At 39.7% G+C, this 23,961-nt stretch overlaps 1 protein-coding gene across 1 annotated transcript in view; it reads right to left on the bottom strand.

Moving 5' to 3' along the window:
• PRICKLE1 (prickle homolog 1 (Drosophila)) overlaps window positions 1-19,591 on the bottom strand; it is a 109,515-nt gene extending 89,924 nt beyond the window's left edge. The window contains exon 1 of the mRNA XM_010860753.1: window positions 19,211-19,591. The gene's annotated coding sequence lies outside the window, so the exon portion shown is untranslated. The remainder of the gene's footprint in view (window positions 1-19,210) is intronic.
• Between the last annotated feature and the right edge of the window lie 4,370 nt (window positions 19,592-23,961).

Raw genomic sequence — 23,961 nt, 5'->3', positions numbered from 1 at the left:
AATTTCTAATAATACTTGATGTGCGGATCTTTGGAGCTTAATCAGTTGTATTCATTGTGAATGCAATCTGGCCCAATATAAACACAGAAACTGTCCTTCAGATCTGTGTAAAGTTTGCTAATACGTATAGCATAATTTTCACTATACCTTGGAAATGGAAACATTTTTTTGGTATTATCTTTAACAATGAAAATCTCACAGTATAAATATTAGGTTGGTGCAAAAGTAATTGCAGTTTGCACTGTTGAACTTTACCATTTGATACTGGAATACATTCTTAAATGTGGTTATGTTATACATCATTTTAATGTGAATTTCTTGCTTTATGTTTTTTGCTAATGAATTTTAATTGTTTATTTTATATGTATATATAAATATATGTTTATATTAATAACATAATAAATAATAATAAACATAAATAAATATATGTTTATTTTAGACTATGGAAATGATGGTAGACAAAAAGCAAATTTGAGCAATCTTCTTATTTGAGTTCAAAATGGGTCATAAAGCAGTAAAGACAACTTGCAACATTAACAACACATTTGGCACAGGAACTGCTAATGTGCGTACAGTACAGCGGTGGTTCAAGAAGTTTTGCAAAGGAGATGAGAGCCCTGAAGATGAGGGGCATAGTGGCTGGCCATCGGAAGTTGACAACAACCATCTGAGAGCATCATCAAAGCTGATCCTCTTACAACTATGCAAGAAGTTGTCCAAGAACTCATTGTCAACCATTCTACTGTCATTTGGCGTTTGAAACAAATTGGAAAGGTGAAAAAGCTTGATAAGTGGGGACCTCATGAGCTGACCACAAATCAAAAAAATTGTCGTTTTGAAGTGCTGTCTTCTCTTATTCTATGCAACAACCACGAACCATTTCTTGATCAGATTGTGATGTGTGATGAAAAGTGGATTTTATATGAGAACCAGCAATGACCAGGTCAGTGGTTGGACAGAGAAGAAGCTCCAAAGCACTTTCCAAAGCCAAACTTAAACCAAAAAAAGGTCATGGTCACAGGTGATCTGCTGCCCATCTGATCCACTACAGCTTTCTGAATCTTGGCAAAACCATTACATCTGAGAAGTATGTTCAGCAGATTGATGAGCTGCATGGAAAACTGCAGGGCCTGCAGCCAGGACTGGTCAACAGAAAAGGCCCAATTATTCTCTGAGATAATGCGTGACTGCGCATAAAAGTTTTGCATTATCCACCATATTCATCTGACCTCTTGCCAACTGGCTACCACTTTTTCAAGCTTCTTGACAACTTTTTGCAGGAAAAATGCTTCCACAATCAGCAGTATGTAGAAAATGCTTTCTAAGAGTTTGTTCAATCCTGAAGCACAGATTTTTATGCTACAGAAATAAACTTATTTCTAGTTGGGAAAAATGTATTGATTGTAATGGTTCCTATTTTGATTAATAAAGATGTGTTTGAGCCTAGTTATTTAAAACTCAGGGTCAGAAACTCCTACTGTTTTTGCATCAACCTAATACTACTAACCTTACAACAGGGAAAAGCACACAAGGTAAGGTGGAAAATATACTTCCAGAAAAAGTGAAATGACAGTTAAGTAGTATTTTCAAGAAGCTCATCTTAGCTTAGGGAAGCAATTTTACTCCACTGTGCCCACTCTGTGCATTTTTAAACTATTGTAATGCTCATGGCATTTGATCCCATTACTTCATGGCAAACAGAAGGGGAAAAAATGAAAGCAGTGAGAGATTTTATTTGCTTGGGCTCCAAAATCACTGCAGACAGTGACTGCAGCCATGAAATTAAAAGACACATGCTCTTTGGAAGGAAAGCTATGATAAACCTAAACTGCACATTAAAAAGCAGAGAAATCACTTTGCTGATAAAGGTTTATATAGTGAAAGCTATGGTTTTATAAGCAATCATGTATAGATGTGTGTTGGTCCATAGAGAAGGATGAGTGCTGAAGAACTGATACTTTCAAATTGTGGTGCTAGAGAAGACTCTTGAGAGTCCCTTGGACAGTGAGGAGATCAAACCAGTCAGTCCTAGAGGAAATCAACCCTAAATATTTACTGAAAGGACTGATGCTGAAGCTGAAGCTCTAATACTTTGGCCACCTGATGTGAAGAGCGGACTCACTGGAAAAGACCCTGACGCTGGGAAGGATTGAAAGCAAAAGGGGAAGGGGGCAGCAGAGGATGAGGTGGTTAGACTAGGTGACTAGCATCACCTAGTCAATGGACATGTTTGGGCAAACTCCGGGAGATAGTGGAGGACAAAGGAGCCTGGTGTGCAGCAGTCCATGGGGTCACAAAGAGTCGGACACAACTTAGCAATTGAACAGCATCACTAACAAACTAATGTAAGTGCTCTGAGCATATTTGGGGTAGGCCAAGGTAAGCTATTATGCCCAGAAAGGTCGGTGAACTAAATGCATTTTCAACTATGATACTGTCAACTTACAATGTGTTTATTGGGATAACTAACCTGTAGATTGAGCAAGATTTATATATGGAATACTTTTCCATATCAAAAGCAAAATTTTATAGTGGGATAGTAAACTTCATAATGCCCCTGGATTTGCACGTTCATTTGGAACAGAAGTGACTGCTTTCAGGTAATGCATTTAAGAGAGGAAACATGATTTCAAGTTTGTTTAAGACTGCCATCTAGTGCCTCCTTTCTCCCTACTGGATGCAGAATTCTCTGTGAGCAAGTCAGTTTAGAGAGGGTCTGTATTTAACTTTCCGGACTGGTTAACTCAGGTTTTCAATAGATAGCAGTAACCTTTTCCAGCTTGGATGTCATTCTTATGGTACCAGCTGTGCAGAAACTGATTGTCCTGCTTGGCAGCCTTAGAGAAAAAGTGAGGCACAGACATGAGCAAAGTAAAAAACAGTCATCTATTATTCTTTGCTGACCTATGCAATTAGACATGACCCTCAAAACAAGACAAATTAACTCCTCTGTGGTGATGTAATCCCTAGAGCAGATGGATCGATGATGGAAACATGTAACCCCACCAAGGTTCATATTTAACATGAGTAGCGTGGCACTACTGCTGTGTGTGAAACTCTGCTCTGGCCGGTACAGCTGAAAGATTATGTCAGCAGCTGAACAGCACAGATTCTGAAATCAGAGTCCCACAGAAACACCTGCTGTAGACTAGACGGTCGCTGTGTGACCCAAAGTATTCCTCTGTGAATCAATGTGAAATCAATGTCCCAGCATGATGTTAGGTGGAATCACGCTAACGGACAAGTAAACTAGTCAGGGAGACACAGCAAAGCGATCTCAGCTTTATGAGCTCATTAGCCAATTGGAACTGGAATAGTTTCAAGACACCTGGGTGGTTATGTCCACCTACCTGAATTACCCTGAAAGTTTCAATTGGATACAGTTCCTTCTGTGAGTCACAGATTATTTGTTTTATTATGCATTGTTAAACAATTGTCATATTCCATGTTGAAATGCCTGCCTTCCAGATGGAGTATGAGGTGATTTTTGTGACAAAATTCACTGGAGTCCTGAAGTATGAATGAAGTGTATGGGTTTTTGATAAAATTCCATCTGGCAGCCCAACTGATCAAGACATTGATTTGATTTTAACAGTTCACAGAATTATAATTAGGCAGTTATGAATGGCACCCATATTTTCTAGAAAACATCTAGTTTACTCATAAGTAAAATAAATCTTTAAAGAAGCCCCTTTATATTTATTTCAGTGGCTTTCCAAATACAAATGTGCAACCTTAATAAGTTAAGTTCCATATTCAGTGAGTTCTTGAAAAGTATTATATAAACTTTAAAATATATAGTCAAAACAAAGAAGAAAATATTTAGCTTTATTTTGAAGCAACTATTTTATATATTGGGGAGACTATTTTCACATGTTAGGGTCAACAATAACTAATTTAATGTAATATGCAATAGTCTGTGTTGCATATTTAACCTTAATCCCAAAAGCTGTCTTAGCAAATATAAAATCTTTAATTTCCTAGGTTTATCAAGCAAATCCCCTCAAATCACCTGTCAAATTCTACCTTCATCTAGCCACTGAAAAATGTACAGCCAAATGTAGCCTATTTGAAATGTGAAAGTAAGTATAAACATCACGAATAGGTAATTTTTTGCACATGTTAATATCAGAAAAGAAAGAAATACAAAAATTTTAGGTTTCTCCATCTTATAAACTTGGTATGAGTTTCAAAGTCAACAAAAAAGACCAGTAAAAGGGAATTTTATGAAGAGGCTATTTCCTTTTCCAAGAGAATTCAAAAAGAAGCTGATTGGAAAAAGAAAATGTCCCTGTAACTTATATAGTTGATCAAAAACAAAACCCTTGGAAGCAGCTTGGTGGGGTGGGGTATGAAACCATCCAGTATAAACTGAGTCTGCAGTTAAAGTCAGTGGTGAGAAGCAGAGGAATGCCGGAGTCTCAGGCCTTGTGTTTGGAAACAAGCAGGGGTTCTGGTAGCTTTTCAGACCCAGCTCCTGGGATGGGAGCTTGTGTTTGTTTTTACGGTCCAAGACAACGAACCCCCAGCAGTATTTGAGTGACCTGGGCCTTTAGGTATTGATGTGAAAGTCACTTTTGCTCGCTCTGCATCAGAGGGCTCATTTGCTAACTGAGGGCAAGCATGTTTCCTTCTGCATGAGTGCATTCCCCAGCCCAGGCCTCCACATCGCAGAGCCCTGAAGGATGCTGTGGATAGGTCACATCTTTGGATCTTTCTTCTCTTTTGCTTCCATTAATCACCCCCTTTCTTGTATTGTATAGGAATATGTCTCTGTTTCTTCAGCAAATATATGTTGAATGAATAAAACAGATGGATGAATGAGAGAGAAATTTTAAGTGTGAACAATTTGGGTAGATTCTCCTGGTGGCTCAGACAGTAAAGCGTCTGTCTACAATGCAGGAGACCCAGGTTCAATTCCTAGGTTGGGAAGATCCCCTGGAGAAGGAAATGGCAATCCACTCCAGTACTCTTGCCTGGAAAATCCCATGGACAGAGGAGCCTAGTAGGCTACAGTCCATGGGATTGCAAAGAGTCGGACACGACTGAGTGACTTCAATCACTCACTCACTCATATTATAATTAACCTTCAAAGGTACATGCATGCTGAGTTGCTTCAGTTGTGTCCGACTCTTTGCAACCTTATGGACTATAACCCACCAGGCTCCTTTGTCCATGGGATTCTCCAGGCAAGAATACTGGAGTGGGTTGCTATGCCCTCCTCCAGGGGATCTTCCGGACTGAGCGATCAAACCCATGTCTCTTATGTCTCCTACATTGACAGGCAGGTTCTTTACCACTAGCACCACTTGGGGAGCCCCTCAAAGATACATAAGTATTTGCAAATAAAAACTATATACCAGATGGTCTTCATCTATACTTTAGAACATTTAAACACGGAAATAGTTATTGGCGTCCCCTCCACAAAATATTTTAAATATATCACTAATATTTATTTTCCTTATTTAAAAAGTAACACACCTACAACACAAATTATGAAAAAAATGAAAAGGGGACACAAAATCATATCCATTCCTAATCTACCCACCAAGGAATAAACCATTACTAATATTTTACTGATACAAAAGTGTCACTAGAGTTAGAAGGCCACTCATGCAGGGCTTCAAATCCAAAGCACCTGGGGACCCACAGTTGTGGGAAAAGGTCCTTAGTTTTTGGTATATTTTTAAAAGATTTCTCATCAGTTAACCCAGGGAGTCCCTCAAGCATTAAAGGATTGTTTCATCCTAAAGAAATTTAGTGCCTTCTGATCACTAATGAGACTCTACTCAGTTACACTGGGAAATACAAATGGCTGAATACATAAGAATATTCCACAAAGGAGTCAGCTTGAAAAATGAGAGTAATAATCCGAAGGCTGGTTTAAAATATTGGAGCAAAATAACTGAATTACGTTAACATGTAATATCCTCAAGCCAGGACCACTAAAGCACGTACATGTCAACTAGACCAAAAGCCAAGGATGGGCCCATGCCAGGTACTGCTCCCTTGGGGGGCTGCCTGAGAATCAGGCTCACAAGGTCCCATCCATTCTTCTCCTTTTATGTGTGGACGCTATTTGGTCAACTTGTAATTCTGATTTACCATCAGTTCTGCTGCTTTTTAACTGCTGACTTCTACAAATAGCTGACTTGACAAACATTGTTTCCAAAGACTGGGAGACTTAAGTATTTTACCCTAAAAAACAAGAAAGGCAAAGCAAAGGCCATAATTCTTTACAACTGGTGGCTCAGATGGAAAAGAATCCATCCTGCAAAGCAGGAGACCTGGGTTTGATCCCTGGGTTGGAAAGATCTCCTGGAGAAGGGAATGGCTACCTACTCCAGTATTCTGGCCTGGAAAATCCCATGGACAAAGGAGCCTGGTGGGCTACAGTCCATGGGGTTGCAAAGAGTTGGACACAACTAAGTAACTTTCACTCACTGTGTGTAGCAGTGGCCACATGGTCATGTAAATTCTCTAACAAAGCCAAGGAAGTGATGATACTTCCTAAATTGGACTGAGAAGAAAAATGTATTATTAATTCTCTCAGAGCATTTGTACACATTTCCTCTGTCTCTTCTATTTCTTCCTAAACTGTGTGCAAGGAGCCAGGACTCTCACCTGGCTGAGCAGGACACAGGGGCATTCAAAGGGTGGAGCTAGAAATAGGAACTTTGAGTTGTCAGGTAAAATATAGGATGCACCGTTAAAACTGAATTTCAGACAAACTACCAATCATTTCTTTTTTTCAGGGACATGCAATATTTGAGATGCACTCACACTAAAAATTATTTTTTTACATTCTTTTTTTAAAATATTCTTTTCCATTATGGTTTATCACAGGATATTGAATATAGTTCATAGGACCTTGTTGGTTATCCATCCTATATATAACAGTTTACCTCTGCTAATCCCAAATTCTCATTCTTCCTTCACCCACCCCCTCCCTCTTGGCAGAACCACAGTCTGTTCTCTCACAGTCTGTGAGGCAACATAAAAAAAAATTCTTAATTGTTTATCTGAAATTCAAATTTACCAAGCATCTTGCGTGGCTTTTTTATTTTGATAAATCTGGAAGCCGTATCACAAACTCCCTTTGTTCCTCTCAACAAGAGCAGTTCCTACTTGATAGGCTGGAGTTCTGGATAACCTGGTGTTTGAGAACCGTGTTCAGCTATCCAAAAAGTTTGTCAATCACATTGCTCAATGAATCTGGGCAACGCTCTGAACTCCACTGTCTGAGGACTTCTCATCAATAAAGTAGAGTGTATCTGGTTGTTGTGAAAATTAATTAAAGCTTATAAAACCTTTTGCAATTGGCATGTTCAGCCCCATATGCTACAAAATATTTATCACATGCCAGACTGCCTGAAAACATACTGATTGCTCAGTGAACAATTAGATGGCAGAAATTCTGAAAGATGTTAAATCACATCTTAATCTCACCACACTTAAGAACAACATATTGAAACACAGAGGGCCTTCCAACCTGAGAAGTGAACTTATCTTTGAAAAACAAACATAACATGACTTGCTTTTAAACAGTACAGTACTCTAAATTATATTGTTACAGATTTTTTTCAGCTGAATCATAGCTTTTCAAACAGGAGATCAAGAAATAACAATCAGGAAATGAAAACAGTTCATCTTCTACAAGTCTATTGTCTGCTATTTCTGCTTGGTAAGGTTTTTTAAACTTAAAAAAAGTTTTCATGAAAACAAAACAGAGATACCAACACAATAAAACACATCTGGAGGCCACTTGTTGACATTCAGGCTTCTTTTTTTCCCAACCATTAGCTTTCATGGAAAGCTCTTACAGTACTAAAGCAAATGTCATAAAAGTATAACACTTACTATATAATGTTGTCTAAACACTTGAGGCTGAAATTGAAACCTGGCAGTGAAACTGAAGAGTAAATAAATTTAGATTGTACCAACATAACAATGAAAAGACACAAGTGTAAATAAATACCTGGTGGGTTGGCCAGGCTAATGCAACATTTAAGGAGAAGAAGAGAGAGCTCTGATTCAGAAGCTTAAAGTCAATTACAGAGAAGAAAGACAGGGTTACAATTCAAGTTGTCAAAATTCATCTCTTATTTTCTGATCGAAACTGAGGTGTTAAAAAGGTGGCAATAAGTCCACCGCATAATTAATCTTAGAGCCAAATATAAAGATTTGTAACTCACTAAGCATCATGCTTGTCTTGTTTCCTGCTTTTGCACAAATTTTGCTTTCTGCCTAAAATGAGTCATCGTTCGGTCATCAAGACCCAACTCAACTATCTCTTCGTCCCTGGAGCCTTCCGTAACAAGTCACACAGAACAAACGACTCCTACTTGGCTTTGTGCCACTACTGTGTCTGGCACATTTCTGTGTTCGTGCCTCCACCACTGTATTGCACAAGTGCTTAAATGCCTTCCTTCGCTATACAATGGTGAGCTTTTCAAACACAGGAACCACCCTCAATTGATGTCTGTAGTCCCAGAGCCTAACACAGTGCCTGACAAAGCACAGGGCTCAATGAAGCTATGCTGAAGTGAAAATGATGCCCCTAAACTGAAATAAAAATGGAAACTTTCACATTAAACAGTTAACATGAGTTCGTAAGTGAAATTGTTTCTTACTCTTCAGAGGAGCGAAAAGGCAGTGGAGAATATTCAAAACAGCTACATCACTTTGAAGTGAATAAATGGTCAGGAAAAGAGGCAGAAGATGAAAGGTTCTATGTATCCATTTAAGAAGCTGGAACAACGAACTACTGTGAACCGTTCAGAAAACATCTTTGCAAAAGTGTGCCGACCGTAACCTGGAGGGCTGGCCTCCAGACCAAGGAGCAGATGCGACTTTATATCTATCCCTCCCTTTAGCTGTCTCCTGAGAAGGCTCACAAAGGTGTCATTAAGAGATGGAACACTTTCCTGCAGCACTTTCACACACTCATTACCAGCTGATAGCGTTTGATCTTTGAGTCATGGCTGAAGTGACCCAGATTCAAACTGGTGATTATTAATGTCACATTTCTATAGGCCTTCTTATTGGAACAGCACTTAACAGTCACTTGTGAATCTGCTGCGATCTGGGCCATGGCTCATTGCTGTGTTCATCCCAACAACTCACAAACTCCATCTTCAGAGATATAATATAAGTGGTACCCTGCCTCCCGGTGGGCCGTCTGTAACTTCAACCTAATTAGAATGTGAATAAGATCCAAGAGCCTGAGAATTTGCTTAAAAACCAGTGATTTAATTAATCACAGTGCTAGAAAAATGGACTAACCAGGGCAGTACGTATGGCCACACAGGCCAACATATATTAAGATTAATACAGAAACAGTTTCACCACTGACTACATATTTACACCAGCTTTTACTGGGAGAGTTGGGAGATAAGAATTTTATTATGGCTTAAAAAATATTAGGAATGCGACTAAAATCGATCCTGGGCTACTCTGATTTTCCAGCAAACCCTCTTCAAACTTCTCCCAATTAATTCCAATTTGGTCAATGAACATTTTAACAAAATTATAATCACTGTGATTACATAAGTAAGTGAACATACTACTTTGAGTTCTCCTTTATGCATTTTCCACATTTCCCATTTATAAACACAGTGCTCACATTTGTAACTTTCAGTGTGAATATAAGTATGCCATGGCTGTAACTACATCAGATTAATAATTTGCTCTCTGAATATTAAGGCATTTTAAGCTCCTCATATTAAATTACAATGTAACCTATTAAACCAGACTTTTGGTAAGGGGAAGCCAAACCGGACATTCTCTTAGGTCTTTAAAATACAGCTACTGTTGAATTTTGAAATGGCCGCACTGTAACATGAATAAAAAGACCATCTTTAAAAGATGCACCTGGTTAACATGAATAATTCTGAGTAGACTGCTAAATAATTCTAATCAGGGATTTAGGTAATGATGACAATTAATAATAATAATATCAGCTATTTATTTAAATATTCATCTATTTGGCTGCACTGGGTCTTAGTTTCGGCATGTGGGCTCTTCACTGCATCACACGGGATCTTTTGTGGTGGCACACAGACTCCCTCCAGTTGTGGCACCTGGGCTTCAGTAGTTGTAGGACACCGGCTCTCTAGCTGCGGTGCACACTCTTTCTTGCTCAGAGGCACATGGGATGTTAGTTCCCCGACCAGGGACCAAATCCGTGTCCCCGGCACTGCAAAGCGGATTCTTAACCACTGGATCACCAGCGAAGTCCCTCAGCTCCTATCTATTAACTACTCCCCTAAAGTTACAGCCTCCAAACCCAGTGTTTTAGAATCAAGAAAATTTTGAGCCTAAAAGGTCATCAGGCCTCTCACTTTATCATTCAGGAAACTAAAGCATAGAGTGGGTAAGAAGTCCAGAAAATTAAGTGACCTGTCCAAGATTACATGCAAGTTAGCAGTAGTAGAGGCTATAGTTATATCAAAGCATTTAATGTAGAACAATATACACACAGAAATACTTATAAAACAATAAAATATTGTCAAACAATTTTAGACAGATCATAACTGCTTGCTCATTTTCCCTCTTCCTTTTGTTTGTTTCTAAAAACCCAAACCAAACTCCTTAGGAAGGTGCATCCTGAACTAAAAGACAGCTTCTTCATCAATAAACTGGGGATAACCTTGGTTGGACCTCTACGCAAAGATGCAGTGAAGGTAAATGAGATGAATCTGAAAGTGCTTTGTGTACTTCAGAGGTATTAGCCTTATTAGCAGTAAAGAACCCCCAAGTTAAAACAGGATAATTTCTGGACAAATAAGTTGGCACAGTGCCTTAATAGGAAAGCTGACTCACTGCCAATTTAGCCCTGGAACCTGAGACATTAAAATAATAATTTCGAGCAGCTATGTTTCCTACTAAGCTGGCTGAAATCACTTAGAGGATTAGCTTTTCACCTCTGGAGTTTAAGTCAGGATTTCTTGAGTGAAAGATGGCCCATCACCCTTATTTTAACATATGAGGCAATAGCACAAGTCTGTCTGCAGATACTGCCTCTACTTTTGTTTTAAGGTTACAGAGAAGCATTATGAAGGGGGATGTCCTACAGCTTCCTTGTTACCAATATTTCCTCTTGTTTCTATTAACATGGCATTGGTTTGTTATGTGCTTACATATCGTTGATCACTTTGTGATGGAGAGAAGGGAGGAGGGGTATTTGATCAGTCTGTTTCCTCATAGTCCATCACATTTCTCTGGCTTTATTCAGATAAGGGAGGAAACAGCTCAGAAACTCCACTGTAGTTGCCAACTGCCCCCTGCCAAAAAAATAAATAAAATAACCACTCCCCACCAAAAGACTCAGTTCTGGAAATTTTCAACTTATTTTCTGTTTTTCCTTTATCTAGGTTTCTGTTTTTCCTTTATCTATCACAGTAACAGAAATTAATTAACCAAGAAATCTTGGTTTCTGTTCTACCTTTACCTTTCACATTAAAATGGTCCCCAAATGCCTACCCTTTAAAACAACAGTGACCATTTGCTAACTTTATGATCCTATTATAAGATGGAGAATATAAGAGTAAACTCTCTAACTTGCTTATATATTAGTATTAACAATATAAGTATATATTAGTAGATATTATTAGACTCGGGAGAGGATGCTCGAATCTGAAGCTCCCTAAATATTTGCAGTCATTCATTCTGCAGGTATTTTGTTAAGTACCGACTATGTGCCAGGCAGTACTCTGATTGTGGGTAAAGTCACAGACCAGACAGCACAGAGATTTCCTTTTGGAACGAACAGCTATAATAAGGAAATATCTGTCCAGTAGTGACAAGGGCTATGGAGAAAAGTGAAGCAGGTTAAGGGTTTCCAGAGTGGCTGGGGGATGGTGGGGGCTCTGCTATTTCATGTAGGGTGAACAGGAAAGGCCTCCCCAGTATCAGATGACTTTTTAAGTTGAGACCTGAAATGATGGAATGACCCATGATGCCACCTGGAAAAACCCTACACATGTACTTTTATACTAGCTTGAAGTCCAGAACAAACAAGAAGATAAGCTGTGAAACTTCAGGAAAGTGAAACCTACAAATAATAAGGCTTATACAATACTTTGAACCAGCCCTCAATTTATCTGCAATGATTCTGAAACCCTGTTTAGTGACTACTTAATCTTTTCCTAACTCAAATGCCTTACAGTAGTATCTCTTCACATACTAAGAGAATTTTCCAGTTAAGTCGTACAAACAACCCAAGCAGATAACTCAGGTGTCAGTGTCTACTCTGAGGCCCTGATTAGTTGATTTGTCGATGGGCGTACACTAGGGAAAAAGAGCTGACACTGGCTGATTTTGTTACTGGCCATGCTTTCACAGTAAGAAAATTCAAAGGAAACTGGACAATTATCCAGGTTTTAGAAAGGTCAATTTTTAAAGTTCTTTTAATTAAAAAACAAAACAATACCCTCCCTCCCCTCAAGAACGGTGACATACAGCAGCAACAACAAAATCAATAAACAAGGTAGGGATCAAATGTCTCCTTTTGTTCCTAAGTAAATGTGAACAGCAATTATACCGATAGACTTGCGCGTGTGCGCTAAGTCACTTCAGTCCTGTTTGACGCTTTGTGACCCTATGGATGGACTGTAGCCCACCAAGCTCCTCTGTCCATTGGATTGTCCAGGCAAGAATACTAGAGTGAGTTGCCATACCCGCTCCAGGGAATCTTCCTGACCTAGGGATCGAACCTGTGTCTCTTAAGTCTCCTGTGTTGGCAGGCCAGGGTCTTTACTACTAGTTGCCACCTGTGAAGCCCCAATGGATTGCTTTAAGTTCTTTTTATCTATGTTCTACGGTAATGGTAATAATGTATAATGATAGGAAATAACCCATTTTTTTTTTATAGACTGAAGAAAAGAGCAAAGAAACAAAATGGGCAACAAACTCTTTTAATCCATTTCCACAAAACTATGCAACCAAGAATTTTCCCCTGCTTGATAGCAAAACTTTCAGATGCATCACAGTCATTATGAGAAAAACTGAGTGTGAGTCTCATATTTTATTGAGATTTCTGATTTATTTGATCTAAAAGAATATATACATGTGTGTACATATACATATGTATGTATACACATGCTGTGGATATGGACAGTTTTAAAGCAGTTTATAGATTAAGAAATACATGATGTGGAATCATGTCTGTAAAAGGATACAACATAATTGCTGGCTATAAAATAACAGTAATTAGAAATCTATTTAAAAATTTTGACCTCTGTAATCTAAAATATTTTAAAATAAGACTTCAAATTATAATAAGGTTTTAAATTTGTCATATAAACTGTGAAAACTTTATAGTGATTTGATTGTGTTATACTTAAAATGACACACACAGGTGATGGCAGAAAACTGGAAAAATCATTCATTCAAGGAGGAGTCCAAGAGATCAGGAAACATAAGGCAAACTATGGTTTTCACAGGATAAACTGTTTTACATAATGCATTAATTACACTTTCAAGTAATGTGCTTGGTATCTTTTTCTGTCAGCTTCCAGATACCTTTATAGGTGAAGCACCTCCTTATTTAAAGCAATGAGACCAACTGCTAATCTGGGAAGAATATAGTCAGTATGCTACAGAGTATCCCCAAAGTCCAGAAACATAAGGGAAATAATGTATTTATTATGATATTTTTCTCAGTATCATCTTTCAGGATTTGAAATAGCTCAACTGGAATTCTATCATCTCCACTAGCTTTGTTCGTAGTGATGCTTTCTAAGGCCCATTTGACTTCACATTCCAGGATGTCTGGCTCTAACTCAGTGATCACACCATCGTGATTATCTGGGTCATGAAGATCTTTTTTGTACAGTTCTTCTGTGTATTCTTGCCACCTCTTCTTAATATCTTCTGCTTCTGTTAGGTCCCTACCATTTCTGTCCTTTATCAAGTCCATCTCTGCATGAAATGTTTCCTTGGTATCTCTAATTTTCTTGAAGAGATCTCTAGTCTTTCCCATTCTGTTGTTTTCCTCTATTTCTTTACATTGATCACTGAGGAAGGCTTTCTTATCTTTTCTCTTATCATCTTCTTTCTTATCATCTTCTGAAAGATGATTCTGTGAAAGTGCTGCATTCAATATGCCAGCAAATTTGGAAAACTCAGCAGTGGCAACAGGACTGGAAAAGGTCAGCTTTCATTCAATCCCAAAGAAAGGCAATGCCAAAGAATGCTCAAACTACTGCACAATTGCACTCATCTCACATGCTAGTAAAGTAATGCTCAAAATTCTCCAAGCCAGGCTTCAGCAATACGTGAACTGTGAACTTCCTGATGTTCAAGCTGGTTTTAGAAAAGGCAGAGGAATCAGAGATCAAATTGCCAACATCTGCTGGATCATCGAAAAACCAAGAGAGTTCCAGAAAAACATCTATTTCTGCTTTATTGACTATGCCAAAGCCTTTGATTGTGTGGATCACAATAAACTGTGGAAAATTCTGAAAGAGATGGGAATGTCAGAACACCTAACCTGCCTCTTGAGAAATCTGTATGCAGGTCAGGAAGCAACAGTTAGAACTGGACATGGAACAACAGTCTGGTTCCAAATAGGAAAAGGAGTACGTCAAGGTTGTATATTGTCACCCTGTTTCTTTAACTTATATGCAGAGTACATCATGAGAAACGCTGGACTGGAAGAAACACAAGCTGGAATCAAGATTGCTGGGAGAAATATCAATAACCTCAGATATGCAGATGACACCACCCTTAGGGCAGAAAGTGAAGAGAAACTCAAAAGCCTCTTGATGAAAGTGAAAGTGGAGAGTGAAGAAGTTGGCTTAAAGCTCAACATTCAGAAAATGAAGATCATGGCATCTGGTCCCACCACTTCATGGTAAATAGATGGGGAAATGTAAACAGTGACAGACTTTATTTTGGGGGGCTCCAAAATCACTGCAGATGGTGACTGCAGCCATGAAATTAAAAGACGCTTACTCCTTGGAAGAAAAGTTATGACCAACCTAGATCGCATATTCAAAAGCAGAGACATTACTTTGCTAACTAAGGTCCATCTAGTCAAGGCTATGATTTTTCCAGTGGTCATGTATGGATGTGAGAGTTGGACTGTGAAGAAGGCTGAGCGCCGAAGAATTGATGCTTTTGAACTGTGGTGTTGGAGAAGACTCTTGAGAGTCCCTTGGACTGCAAGGAGATCCAACCAGTCCATTCTGAAGGAGATCAGCCCTGGGATTTCTTTGGAAGGAATGATGCTAAAGCTGAAACTCCAGTACTTTGGCCACCTCATGCAAAGAGTTGACTCATTGGAAAAGACTCCAATCTTTTCTGATTGGAAAAGATCTGGAGCAATTGGGGGCAGGAGGAGAAGGGGACTACAGAGGATGAGATGGCTGGATGGCATCACTGACGCGATGGACATGAGTCTGAGTGAACTCCGGGAGCTGATGATGGACAGGGAGGCCTGGAGTGCTGTGATTCATGGGGTCACAAAGAGTCGGACATGACTGAGCGACTGAACTGAACTGATTATGATATTTTTCAGAGGAACAATTATATCCATTGCTTTAAATTTGGAGACACTTTACCTGAAAGGTATTTGGAGGTTGACAAAAACAGATTGGGCATATTATTTGACTTGGCATATTATATGGCCATTTTATTTTGGCATAATATTGGACATATTATTTCATTTTAATTTGTCTTTTATTGAGGTAACACTGGCTTTTAACATTAAGTTTAATGTGTACATTATATTTATACTACTGTGTACACTACAGAATAATGACCATATTATTTTAAAATCACTAACATCACATTTTCTAAGTTTCCTGACTTTTGGGGCTCTCTGTAGCTGTCGAGTGCTATGTGCCAGGTACTGTGTTAGGCGTTGGGTATGCAATGGGGAGCTAATATGGTTCCTCCATTACATCAATTACCATCTACTCACAGGAGCAGAACATAGATCTTCCAGGAACTGGGTTAAAATATCCACATTTTGTCAGTGACATTAGGAATGAACATAGCTGTTAAGAATGAATGAACAAATGAACAAAAGAGAAAGGAAGGAAGGAAAAACGTTCAGTCCAGTAGGATTAGAAACATAAAATTTTAGAACTGGAAGGAAATCTTAGAGACCATCTAATTTAGTGGTTCTTAACCACAGCTGGGCATCAAATTACTTGAGGAGCTTTTTCAAGTTAAATGTGCAAAACCCCACCCCAAACCCACTCCCTTAAAACCCTCTGTGTGCTTGCTTCACAGGTGTTTATGGCTCACATCTCTGGTTAACATGCACTGACCTGGACCAAGTCCCTTACTCCACATATGAGGAAACTGAGGCCCAGAGAGGCTGAGTGGGCTGACTAGAAATCACACAGCTATTGTACCACAGTCCAAATTTTCTGATTTTAAAAAATGAAGGTAAAAAAACGTTTGCACTATTATACCACATCACCACTGTCTGTTCTTGAATCTCCGCTCAAGAAGAAATCAGGATAAATGTACAAGTACTGTACATGTGAACTGTGGTGTTGGAGAAGACTCTTGAGAGTCCCTTGGACTGCAAAGAGATCCAACCAGCCCATCCTAAAGGAAATCAGTCCTGAATATTCATTGGAAGGACTGATGCTGAAGCTGAAACTCCAATACTTTGGCCACCTGATGTGAAGAACTGACTCGCTGGAAAAGACCCTGATGCTGGGAAAGATTGAGGGCAGGATGAGAAGGGGACAAAAGAGGATGAGATGGCTGGATGGCATCACTGACTTGACTGACATGAGTTTGAGCAATCTCTGGGGGTTGGTGATGGACAGGGAGGCCTGGCGTGCTGTAGTCCATGGGGTCGCAAAGAATCGGCCACAACTGAGCAACTGAACTGAACAAGTACTTGACCAAAAGCTCCTGAACCAAAGTAAAAAAGCCAATGTGTACAGGCAACATAAATATATAAAAAATAAGACCCATCAAGTACCATGGTAACCTGGTTGCTCCCTGTTTAAACAGCCAAGTCAAGCCAGTTTAAAACACTCCCACACAAATATCATTATTCCCATCAGTTTCCATTTCGGCACTGCAATGAATAATACTTTTGGTTTTTGTGGGTAAGGAGAAGAAGAGAGTGATTTCTTTTCTGGTTTATTTCTAAAATTTAGAAGGTTAAAAAAAATATGTTTCCAGTACCTCAATATAAAGAAAGCCTGGTCTGCTTTTAACACGTTTGGCAGTACTTGAGGACATGTTTTTGGCTATTAGCCTGACAAGCTGTTTAAGCTTATAGAAGACCCACAAAGGGAACTTATATGATTAAGTTAGTTAAACACAAACATCTTCTCTGTATATTTTATTCCCTCCCTTCATATTCACAAAAACATAAAAGGCTAAGGCATTTCAGAACTGGGTGAGGGGGCAAGTTATTTATCACTTCAGCTCTCTTCTCAAGGCTTGTGTAAATAAGAACTGAAGCAACTCAATGAAATTATTCATATGACCCTTGTGAGGAACAAAGCTCAGAACCAGAAAGGAGTTCAAAATTCCGATGAAGCATATGTATTTTCTTACAAGAAACATCTGTGATATCCTAATGCACTTCAGACCTAACTTTATCTCTTTCTAAAAATTATGTAACATGTGCATACTTCAAGCACTGAACATACTTATTAATTACATAGTCACAGAAGAATTTAAAATGCAGTCTCCTTTTGACATACATTATAACAAGTATTCCAACACTAGAGCATTGAGGAGTCTTCTGACATAAAATCTAACAGTTCCTTAAATTGTTTGGCAGATATTTTGAAGCAAAACAAAATGCCACACCATCTAAGTCTTTTCCAGTTCCTAATGACGGAATTTAGATTATTCAAGCATGTAAATAACAGAGTTGGAAACATCAATTACAGTTAACAAGTTATGAGTTTCTTCAGAAGCATATCATATTATTTACTTATCACTGAGATAAAAGACAGAAAAAGGGAAGTACAAATGCCTTTGGTGAAACTATACCATGATCTAAATCAGTTTACTATTATTAGATTGAAAGAGGGTTGGTTGTATATGTGTGTGCATCCAGAATACAGCAGTGTAATGAGGGCAGAGGAACTGGCCAATGTATAAATAGGTTTTAACAGACTTTCCAGTTCAACCATAGTAACTATATTAGGTTTTGTCCCTACAAAACCACAGGGGCCGGGGTGGGCTGAGTATTTGGCAGCCTGGGGTGCTCAGCTGGTAAAGCAACATAAACCTCATTTTACCTTGAGTTGAATAAATTTCCTCTGAGATGGTTTGCTTAATTGAAAGAGTTTTCAAGGAGAAAGGACAAGTCTAAGTGTTGGTTGGTGGGCACTCTTTACACTAAGGCTAACCTTGCACCTTCTTCCAGCTTTGATCAAAGGCCTCCACCATCATTCATTCATGGTAGCACTCTGGATGCAGGCAGTAACCTAACCTCCAGGATCTAACAATCCCTAGCAGCCTGGGTTAATTTCAGCTGTCTCTAAAAGGGCTACATGAAACATGGCATTTACAAATTTGGATTATATAGCACTATTTATTACATGATGGAAGATTTCCAAAAATGCCAGAAGAGTTGTTGGCACTTATGCAAGTCAACTACTGTTCAGCCCGAAGAAGCACTATATTCTATAGGATGCTTTTGCCAGGATTGAAAGAGCCTGTGTGAAAACACCCTAATTGGGACCATCTTAGCACCTCAGCTATTGGATACCCTCTGGCTCTAGGTGTTACGTTTCAAATGGGCCAACAAACCATCCTAGAAACAGAACCTCCCAGTCCTGTAACTAATCCCTTCACTCCAAGTCTTGAGAGTGTATATTTTCTTATTTTCAGATTTAATAAGGCAAGTGTAGCTGGTAGCTATTAAAAGATTTAAGCCACTGCTGTTTTAAAAGGTTTCAGTATTCAGAGATTTCAAGCCCATAGAGGGGGCAATGTGGCAGGTTTGGTTGCTGTAGAATGGTGAGATTATTTCCCTGGTTCTCTTCCTGTGCCCCCTTCCCCCACCAGCCCACTGTTTAAAGAATGTTCTTATTGACCTTTCTCTACCCTTTTAATGTGTCTTTAACTCATGTTCATGGGTTCACAAAAAGAAAACTAGAAGAATCTGAAGGAAAGACACTGGACCAAAGAATCTTCAGTGACCTAAATCGATAATTACAATGACAGATCCCTAAAGAAGGAGGCAGAAAAATTCGAAACATTGGCTACTTACAATACAAGGTCAGATAATCTTTCCTTCTTTTCTTCTTTGGGGAAATCCAAACAGCTGTACAACGTTTCTTTAAGTTTTCCTTTATTGAACAGTCCTCATGCTTGCGCAAAACCAAGAGCCATCCTAGAAAACCAGGGCCAATATTGTATCACATTAAGTGCTGGCTAATTTATATCAGACTTTTTTTTAAAGGTGACAAAAATGGGGTTGGTGGGGAGAAGGTGGTTATAAAAAAACTTCACAGGAAACCAAATAGCCTTTATTTAAATTAAAAGCAATCACAGGCTGATTCTTGGAACATACTTGGAAATGCTTTTTGGCATGCAGCTGCTACATGCCGCCAATATTGTGTGTAATTGGAAACATTTCAAACAGAATTGTTACCAAAGTCAAAGACCATAATTGCAAGCCGTGGGATCTGTGTTGCAGATAAAAGCAGGGCAGCTCAGGGAGAGCATGCTGCACCCAGGGGTCTCCTTACTGGCAGCGTCTGACTACAATATTTTCACTGTATTATCGATGTCTCTTTCTTTCCAGATCCTCAGTGAGACAAGAAGGAAACACAGAGAAGTGTACACAAAGCAAAAACTGGTAGGTGCTATAAATCAGTGGTCAGGACAAAACTCTTAGAAAGAAGTACATGACTTCAGTACTTGAACAACTGAAATAACACAGCCTTCACTTTTTTTTTTTCCTGAAGTGTAATCCACTAGAAATAAAAGGCTTCTCTCCCAAGAGTTGAATCCAAACTTACCAGTGAGAAAAATGCAACTGCAGTCAAATCGGTCAGTTGTTTTTTAGGGTCGCTTAGGACCAAGTTACCGACAGGAGGAAAAAACGTTAAGTCCAGGTAAATGACAGCTGCTTGTTAGTTTACAGCTCTAAGTTTTAGAATGTTTACACTGGCTTCTGCTCTGCTGACATTTTTATTTTTATTTTATATTTAAAATCTCTCTTCATAGGGAAATGAATCTGGAAAGGTCTAATCAGTTCAGGCTGGGCAATCACTCTTGTTCTGCAGAGGTCTCTTCAAAACTGACCAAAAAGCATTTTAGAGTTTAGTCTAAACAAGCGTACAAAACAGAGACACAGGAAGGATTTTACATTCTCTTTGAGAGGTATGAACCCCCAGGGGACTGGAAATAGTCAGAGCCAGTGGACCACTGGCTCAGGAATCGTTGTTGGAAAAATCATGTCATTCTGGCACACGGGAAAGGGTCCGATTATTCTGTCGTGTCTCCGTGCCAGGAGTGTCATGACATCAGCTTGCACCAACTTGTAAAACCTGTCTCTTCCCACCATCTTGCCTTCAGGAGAGAGGGGAGTGAAGGAAGTGGGGAGTGAGGTGGATCCCAGTGCAATTTTGGGCCAGGCCTTTTCCACTGTTCATAAATGTTCCTCCACCAACACACACATTAACCTCTGCGACTTCATTTCTGCACGGCAGTAGACAAGAAGGTTGGATACTGGTTCCTGGCAGCGCTGGGGGCTATGCTTGCTTGTGTCCAGAGACGGAAGAATCCAGAAGTGGGGCCGGCTGGGTCCTGGCACTTGGCTCTGGCTCCATGTGCCACCTGAGGTTTCGAGGAACATCATCGAAGCAGGACTTGGCACCCAGACTATCGTCCTTTCCTCTCGCAGCTCATGTGCTCACAGAGACCTTCTATAGATACCAGGGCACAACACACTACTGCTTTGTTCTGAGACCAAACAGCAAAGCAGGAGTGAACCCTCAAAATACCAACCAACCAACCTAGAAACAAAACTCATTCCCTTTCCTAACTCTCTTTATTGTGAAATAATTAGACCTGCATTTAAGCAAACTGAATATTCTCACTTGAATGAGCTAAACAATTAGTACTATTTTATGTAAGCTGGAGGGAAAAAAAGAGCTATTTTTCTCCCAAGTGGAAGGCCTCTACCCTAGCCCATTGGCATCTAACATTTTTATGCATAGATGAGGATCACTTTGACTTTTAAAATTACTTTCCTTCTTTAAAAGGAAAAATTTACTCTTTATAAACTACTTTAACCAGAAAATTAACTGCAGTAACTAATCTTTTCTGAAAATTGTTTCCTGTAATATAAGCATTCTCAACTACTACGTATATACCATTAAAACAGGTACACTTAATTACTGGAGAATCATTTAAAAAATTCCTGTTCCATTTCATGAGTATTATGAAGAGTCAGTCATAATACTCAACTTCCTTTTGTTTGATTTTCAAGTAATTATAAAAGGTTTTATAGAAATTATCTCACAATGTCACTTTTTAAAACTTAGATTTCAGCTTTCTAAAATTCTGACTTAAGAAATTTTAAGTTGTTACCTCTTTTCTTTTGTGTCTTTTCAGAGTTATCATAGGAGAGGTTATTAGGAGTAACCAGACTTTTACCTACATCTGACTCTAAACTTTATAGTTTAGCTATGAACTCTTATAAGGGTCTTTTCTTCATTCAGCTGATATTAGCTTTTACTTGGGTGACCCAAGCTGACTCATTACAACCTCCTTAATTAGAAAGACAAATGGTGGTTCCATAGATCCTGATTTTAAAAACATGATAAACTTTTAAAGGTTCAGTGGTATTACTGGCAGAACTGCTTGAATCTGTCACATGAGTAAAATACATCACTTTTCCTTAAAAACCTGTGAACTAACAGGGTCATTCAGTGATAAATCACAAATTAGTAGCAAATTAAGAATGGAAAAATTAACTTACAAAACCCATTTGCTTATATCAATATGGCTCCCCCTATGTTCCATCAGTCCTTTAGCCCTTCAGAAGTCCCTCCCTTTCCTTCCTTCCTAGGCTTAGTCATGAGAAGTCACTGTCGTTAGCCATGGTTTATTAAAACAGAGATTTTCAAGTTCATCAGCAGTGTGCTAACTTCCAACTGTGGGTAATGTCCATTTATTTCTAGCACCTTTTAGTTTTAATATGTAGAGCACATGCATTGTTAACCTTTAAATCCTTTGTATAAACATTTCTGGAAGGGCTTTAAAACATCTCCTCTGTATTTCCTGACTTGCCAGTTGCATTTAGGAACTCCCTGGTACCAGCAGGTGCTGTATTTTGCTTTCTTCAGGTTCCAGCTGGGCTACAATGACAGATTCCTGTCCCAGGCCCGGCCCAGCCACCTAGGCTGGGACCACATGGAGGCAAACTGAACCGGGCCCCACCAGACAGCAAGATAAATGGCTGCTGTTTAAGTTTAAAATCCCCTGGTGGGAGTAAATATTGTTCCAGAGAAAAAGGCTTGACAAATATTGCATCATCCTTCCAGAGCTGTCTTGATTAAAGCAGGATCTTTGGATTAAGTTGGTGCTCAATTCAGAATGTATCTATCTTGCTGTCATGGGATTTTTTTTCCCCCTTCCTAAAGTCTGAAAACAGACATATTGTTGGGAATGGTCAAACAAGGCTACCGCCTCCCAAGCGGCTCGAGTCCACTCTGATAATAGAAGGCGACTGAATACTTCACTGAGGATAATGGAGACAGCAAAGGCTTAGTGGGAAAAGGCCAGTTGTCACCTAAGTGACAGGCAACAGCTGAGCTCACACATCTGGAGCCAGACCAGGGCAAATATTCAGCAGCCCTCACCCGTCTACACCTTGGGTTTGTCTGAAGTAACAGATGGAAGTTCCTTTTACTCCAAAAACACATTAAAAAATATCTGACAGTGAACCACATTGATTACATAACATCAGCAGCAAACACCCTTCTGAAGTACTGGTTAAAATTGGGAGGTAGACAAAACTGTACAGCAGGTACACACAATTTCATTACATACAACCTCTTCTTCATAAAACCCATCCTAAAAGCCACATATATATGCATGCTTTTTATAGCACAAATGCAGCTGAATTGCTTGGGAGAGGCAAGATCCTTACATGTTCTTTTCCTTTAGGCAGTTCCCATGCTGTGTTCTTCACCTTGCTCAGGGCCGCAGCGGCTCTGCCTCCCATACTCTTCAAGAAATCAGCAACCAAACGTGTTTGGCTTATGATTCTGAACCCTCCTTAGGCAAGCTGGAACGCAGAGCCGTGCCAGCCGTCCTTCCCCCACCCCCACCTCCTTCTTCAGCCTCCTGAAGACAATCCGTGGACAATTTCCCCAAAGTCCCCCAAATAACACGGCACTGCCAATAGTCACTGGCGATGCCGTTTGTTTTTCTTAGAGGGCAATGAAAATTTAACAGCTTTCTGCTGCATCCTGAGTCCGGGTCCTGCTAATTATTAACATGCCCAGTTTCTTTAACTTTTTCTGCCTAAAAGGAAGTCGACGCTCCCATTCTTTCCCATATTCGTGTTACATGCAGAAAACACCACTGCTAGGGCGGGAGGTAGGGGGCTGATGCACCCCAAGAAAAAAGCAATCAACCCTTTCCCCGGAGCGTTAGGGGAGAGTCGGCACCCTGCCTCTGGACGCCGGTAGGTGACAGGCGATCCTAAGCGGCGGACACTGACCAATGCGCCCTGGTCTCCCTGCGCCCCGCAGCGCCCCAACTCTGGGGCCCCTGAACGGGTTTCCACGCAGGAAAGAATCAAAGGAAGAGTTGGTTGTGCTGCAGCCAACAGGAGCGGTGCGGGCAGCCTATCTGAAGCCCTCTGGTGCCGCAGCCCCAGTATCTGCTTTCACTGTCTACACAGCCCAACAAACCGGTTATGCCCATCTCCCGCATCTTCTGCGACACCGAACCACTCTGAGTGTCAGATGCCCCGCAGTGACGCGGACCTTTTCGGCCCTT

This window comes from Bison bison, unplaced genomic scaffold (genome assembly GCF_000754665.1).
Source record: "Bison bison bison isolate TAMUID 2011002044 unplaced genomic scaffold, Bison_UMD1.0 scf7180017864470, whole genome shotgun sequence".
Lineage (NCBI taxonomy): Eukaryota > Metazoa > Chordata > Mammalia > Artiodactyla > Bovidae > Bison > Bison bison.
Note: the sequence above shows the minus strand (reverse complement) of the source record. Positions and strands in the feature narration are given on the sequence as shown.